Here is a 5834-nt window from a genome sequence, read left to right as displayed (position 1 = left end):
TGGCGGCGGTGACTGTGCTCCGCCCTCTTCGACGCCCACCAACCCCCCCCCCGGCGGGGCGCGTCCCGCCACCCTCTCCTTCATCGACGCGTCCCGCAGCGACGCCCATCGCTTCCCGCAGATGCCGTCCCCAATCTCCACCGCGTTCCCCAATCCCCACCCCTAACGAAAATCTTCCCCATCTCCCCCGGCCAGTTCTCCTCCTGTCCACGTCCCCTTCCCCACCCCCGCTCCCAGATCGCGCCGCCCCTGACTGCCGCCAGAACCCCACCCCGCCACCGACGAGGCCCGACCCCCTGGGGGCCCAGCCAAGATGGTGCTCGCGCAGCTGGGTGGGAGCATCTGCCACGCGCTCGCGCAAATGAGCAACACCACGGTGATCGACGAGAAGGTGCTCGGGGAGTGCCTCAACGAGATCTCCCACGCGCTCCTGCAGTCTGACGCCCGGAAGATCGTCAACCTCGAGACCCTCGCTGCTGGTACCAACAAGCGGCGCATCATACAACAGGTCCTGCCCGCTCCACCTCCCTCAATTCATTTCCTGCGCTATTCGATCGAGGGACGCGCGTGCCAGGGGGGATTGGTCGGTTGGAGGCTGATGCCCTTGTGTTTTTCCTGCTGCAGGCCGTCTTTAGGGAGCTTTGTAGCATGCTGGATCCAGGGAAGCCGGTCTTCACCCCTAAGAAGGGCAAGCCCAACGTCGTCATCGGATTGCAGGGCCAGTCTGACTCACCAACCAACCTCGCCTGCTTGCTCTATTTATTGTTCTACACCTATTACTGAATGTATATATGTACCACTCTGTGTGTAGCATTTTTCTAACCGGACAATAGCACTCACTCCTCTACTGTCACATAATAGATTAGCCTTGAATTCATCTAGTTTGTATCAAAACAGAACCATTGATTAATACTAGATGATTGTTACTGTACATTTGGTTACAGATTTCTTTGAACTAGTTTGATTCCCTGCTGATCTACATCTTTTACATACTCACATGCTTGACTGAATTTGCTACTCCTGTTACTCTAGTGGTGAATGAGATAGGCATTCTATTGCTTGTTTCCTTGCTTCCACAAATTAAAACTCAGTAATCTTGTTAACTGCTACCGCTGTCATGAACCACACATCTGAGATGAACTTGACATTGATTTGCTTGTGTGTCAAGTATGGATAGACTTTGCTATTCACCAGTATTTAGGCGGTTGAAGTGTGCATGTTGCTGCGGCTGTTAGGATGTCGTTGGGTTGTTATCACTAGTACTAGTCCTATCAAATTGCCTGTGAGTAGTTCATTACCATGCTATCCAGGGGATATTCATTTATGTGCCTATGAATTCTATTTGTTCGGTGATGAAAAACCTGTTAATCATACCATCTTTCGGGACTGATTGGTCGCAGTGCGCCCATGCTGTCATTCTGTAATTCTGAGGACAAATTGAACATCTTGACTGTATTTTTTTTAATACTTCCGAACTTACATGTCATTTATTTTTCAGTTTTTTTATTCTGTTGTTTACTATGTATAGAATATGGCTGGACAATGATGAAAACCGAATAAAACACCATCTTTTTGGACACCTAATGACTGGACAAATATGTTCATATTTTTTAAGTTGCTTTGATCTTTGTTGATAATTTTTTGGTCTAAAATCTTTCTCTATGAAGAGAGTACAAGAAGACGGGCGGTCTGAACTGATGCCATGTTGAGATGTCTGCATCATCTGTGCTACCCTTGTGGTTGGCATCTAAGAGAAAAAAATTGTGCACTTTGTTCTTCTTATAAGTTACATTTTTTTAAATTCTTCTGCTTTTTTCCTGTTTGCACTTAGCTTCTACTATCCCTCTTTGTTGCACTTGGTCTAAGGGGGATGTAGTGGGCGCGGATAGAGAAATGGTTTACTTACCAACCCTTTGCAGCGTTTGCCATTTCTTTGGATTAGTGGCAGTGATTTGAACCTTACCCGTGCTTCTGTTTAATTCATGAATGACAAGGGAAAACATGGTTGAATTTCTTAATATGAGGCAAAAACAGACACTCTCATTATTGTCATTCTTTTAGATTCATGTGTTCTGTTCGACCAAGGCTGTGATGATAAACACTTTCAACAAACCTGCCAGTTCTGCTTCTGAAAATTCATGACTAAAAAACCTGTTATACAAGATCTGTTTAGTACTCATGGATTATGGCTGTGGCTTACTTAGTATGTGCTTGCTGTGCCTTGTGTATTGGTGCCTAATTAGCTTCTGTTAGGGGATAATCTACTGGTTATAGAAAGATTTTACTCTTGTGCCGTGGAATAGATGGTTCATGTGTACTGCGATGTACTAGTTGAGCTCTGCTGGCTGTATTAGTCGAACTCTGCTCCTTCTAACTCATATCAATTTTTCTCCTACTACTGTACAAGTGATGCTTGTGTGATTGTTGATGGACATGAACTAGCAAACTTTGTTGTTTTGCAACTGAATGAACGCAACTTCAGTTTGTACGTCACCCAGCTTGCTGTTGCGGTGGCTGTCGATGCCGGCGAGCCTGCAACACCTCCGATGAGCTGCAGGACCTGGACACCTTAGGCATGCCCTGCTCCTCCACCTTCCACCCTCATCTCATGTGCGTCAAGTCCATCTATCTCATGTGCATGTAGATCATGATGTACCAGAACCCTGCAATAGAACTACTGATGTAATATGCAAAGAACAAATTGAAACCATGTTCTATATCCTGACTTGTTATTTTTCTTCTCTAGCAAATTGTAGACATGAATCTCTAGTTGACCTATTGTTTCATAGACATATATCTGCATTTCTGCTGCTTTATCATACATTCGATCCATAAATCAGCATTTGTGTGAAATTTTGTTAAATATATATTTTCCAGATAGTCTATACACTAAACCTGGAGGTTTGAATATCTACTCCAGGAATGAAAATGCTAAATGACTTTGTGTTCACCCTTTTACAGGAGCTCCAGGCCTAGGAAATTTCAAGTTTGAAGTGGCATGTTCTGATAGTCCAGAAAAGTGAAGAAGTCTGGAGTGTATTTGTAGTAGGAGTTATATGTTCTAATAGTATCACATGTAATGGTGAAATGAATTATGTAAAGATTGTGATATTAGTCAAAATTGGCATGTGGTTTGATAATTCTCATTTGTTTGCTGTTCTGACTGAAATAATTGTGTGGAAATTGAAACATTGGCTGTCTTTAATTAGAACCTGACAAGTGGGACCTAATAGTATTTGGCATATAAAAAGGCCATTTTCCAAATAATATTCATAGGAAAAAACTAAAAACTAAGAAAATGGACTGTAAAAAGGTCGAGGCCCAATTGAGAAATAGATGCGGCCCGAAAAAGAAACCAAAAAAAGGATCACAACCCTGGAAATAAAAAGGCTGCAACGTTGAGCTTGGCCCATGAAGTCGACCAAAAATTGACTGGAAAAAAATAGAAAGGCCGAATTAATGGGCTCGGTCCATCTAAAGCACCGAAATGGACCGGGCTGATTCTAAGTAATGACCTTTTCAATTGGTCGTAATTTTGCCACGTTAGATTGCCATGTCGGATCCGACGTGGCCTAGGCAGATAGCCAGTGACCAAAATAAAAGGTCATGGGTTCAACGACCTTCTGTTTTGGTCGTAAACATCTATGACCTTCTCAAAGAGAAGGTCGTTAATTTCAGTTTATGACCCCCAGCTTTTGACCTTCTGTTTTTGGTCATAAAAAGGTGGCAAATGAAAAACTATGACCTTTCAGCAGCCAATAGTGAGGGTCAGAAGTTGACATATTTCTTGTAGTGTAGACCCGGGGGCAATAGGTTTCACTAGTGGCTTAGCATAAGTATTACAGTGGGTGAACAAATTACTGTCGAGCAATTGATAGAAAAGAAAATAATTATGAGAATATCTAGGCATGATCATGTATATAGGCATCGTCCGTGACAAGTAGACCGACTCCTGCCTGCATCTACTACTATTACTCCACACATCGACCGCTATCCAGCATGCGCAAGAAAGATCAATCTAGTAGGCCAAACCAAACTGATAATTCGAAGAGACTTGCAAAGATAACAAATCATACATAAAAGATTTCAGAGAAGAACCAAATATTTTTCATAGATAATCTTGATCATAAACCCACAATTCACCGGATCTCGACAAATACACTGCAAAAAGAATTACATCGAATAGATCTCCAAGAAGATCAAGGAAAACTTTGTTTTGAGATTCAAAGAGAGAGAAGAAGCCATCTAGCTAATAACTATGGACCAGAAGGTCTGAAGTAAACTACTCACACATCATCGGAGGGGCCATGGGGTTGATGTAGAGGCCCTCCGTGATTGATGCCCCCTCCAGCGGAGCTCCAGAAAAGGCCCCAAGATGGGATCTCTTGGGCACAGAAGGTTGCGGCGGTGGAAATAGGGTTTCTTGGTGCTCCTCGATGTTTTCAGGGTATATGAGTATATATAGGAGGAAGAAGTAGGTCGGTTGAGCCACGAGGGGCCCACGAGGGGGGAGGGCGCGCCCAGGGGGCTAGGTGCGCCCCCTGCCTTGTGGACTCCTCGTTTGTTTCTTGACTTCCACTCCAAGTCCTCTGGATCACGTTTGTTCCAAAAATCACGTTCCCGAAGGTTTCATTCCGTTTGGATTCCATTTGATATTCCTTTTCTGCGAAACACCAAAATAGGAAAAAACAATAATTTGTACTGGGCCTTGGGTTAATAGGTTAGTCCCAAAAATAATATAAAAGTGTAAAATAAAGCCCATTAACATCCAAAACAGATAATATAATAGCATAGAACAATAAAAAATTATAGATACGTTGGAGACGTATCAAGCATCCCCAAGCTTAATTCTTGCTCGTCCTCGAGTAGGTAAATGATAAAAACAGAATTTTTGATGTCGAATGCTACCTAGCATAATTCTCAATGTAATTCTCTTTATTATGGCATGAATATTCAGATCCGAAAGATTCAAGATAAACGTCTAATATTGAGATAAAAATAATAATACTTCAAGCATACCAAGTAAGCAATTATGTCTTCTCAAAGTAACATGGCAAAAGAATGTTTATCCCTACAAAATTATATAGTTTAGTCATGCTCCATTTTCGTCATACAAGAATGCTCTCATCATGCAGAACACCGATGGCAAGCCAAGCAATTGTTTCACACTTTAGTAATCTCAAACTTTTTTCAATTTTCACGCAATACATGAGCGTGAGCCATGGATATAGCACTATGGGTGGAATAGAATATGATGATGGGGGTTATGTGGAGAAGACAAAAAAAGGATAAAGTCTCACATCGACGCGGCTAATCAATGGGCTAGGGAGATGCCCATTAATTGATGTCAATGCAAGGAGTAGGGATTGTCATGCAACGGATGCACTAGAGCTATAAATGTATGAAAGCTCAACAAAAGAAACTAAGTGGGTGTGCATCCGACTTTCTTGCTCACGAAGACCTAGGGCATTTGAAGAAGCCCATTGTTTGAATATACAAGCCAAGTTCTATAATGAAAAATTCCCACTAGTATATGAAAGTGACCAAACAAGAGACTCTCTATCATAAAGATCATGGTGCTACTTTGAAGCACAAGTGTGGAAACATGGATAGTAGCATTGCCCCCCTTTTTTGGGACAATCACTACAAAAAAGACACATCCGTGACATTTTGGGCCGAACAATTTTTTTTCTGTCATACATATGACACTTCTATGACGATAATTGTGATAAAACCCGGTATCATCATAGATGTGGTCGGCTCCTACTTCTATGACAAAAAATCATGAGAGAAAATGGGCTTTTCGTCCTGGGCGGGCCGGAGACACAGCTGCA

General features: G+C 42.6%; 3 non-coding genes across 3 annotated transcripts; all 3 read left to right on the top strand.

Annotated features, from left to right (window-relative positions):
• Nucleotides 1–1343: 1343 nt before the first annotated feature.
• On the top strand, nucleotides 1344–1435 carry LOC125530950. Its single transcript, XR_007293020.1, has one exon. It is a non-coding gene; the product is annotated as a small nucleolar RNA SNORD96 family (small nucleolar RNA).
• A 507-nt stretch (nucleotides 1436–1942) lies between these two features.
• LOC125530953 lies at nucleotides 1943–2027 on the top strand. The gene has a single exon (XR_007293022.1). It is a non-coding gene; the product is annotated as a small nucleolar RNA U36a (small nucleolar RNA).
• A 53-nt stretch (nucleotides 2028–2080) lies between these two features.
• LOC125530951 lies at nucleotides 2081–2174 on the top strand. The gene has a single exon (XR_007293021.1). It is a non-coding gene; the product is annotated as a small nucleolar RNA Z223 (small nucleolar RNA).
• Nucleotides 2175–5834: the final 3660 nt, after the last annotated feature.

The sequence above is a fragment of the Triticum urartu genome, unplaced genomic scaffold (genome assembly GCF_003073215.2).
Source record: "Triticum urartu cultivar G1812 unplaced genomic scaffold, Tu2.1 TuUngrouped_contig_6680, whole genome shotgun sequence".
NCBI classification, from domain to species: Eukaryota; Viridiplantae; Streptophyta; class Magnoliopsida; order Poales; family Poaceae; genus Triticum; species Triticum urartu.
Note: the sequence above shows the minus strand (reverse complement) of the source record. Positions and strands in the feature narration are given on the sequence as shown.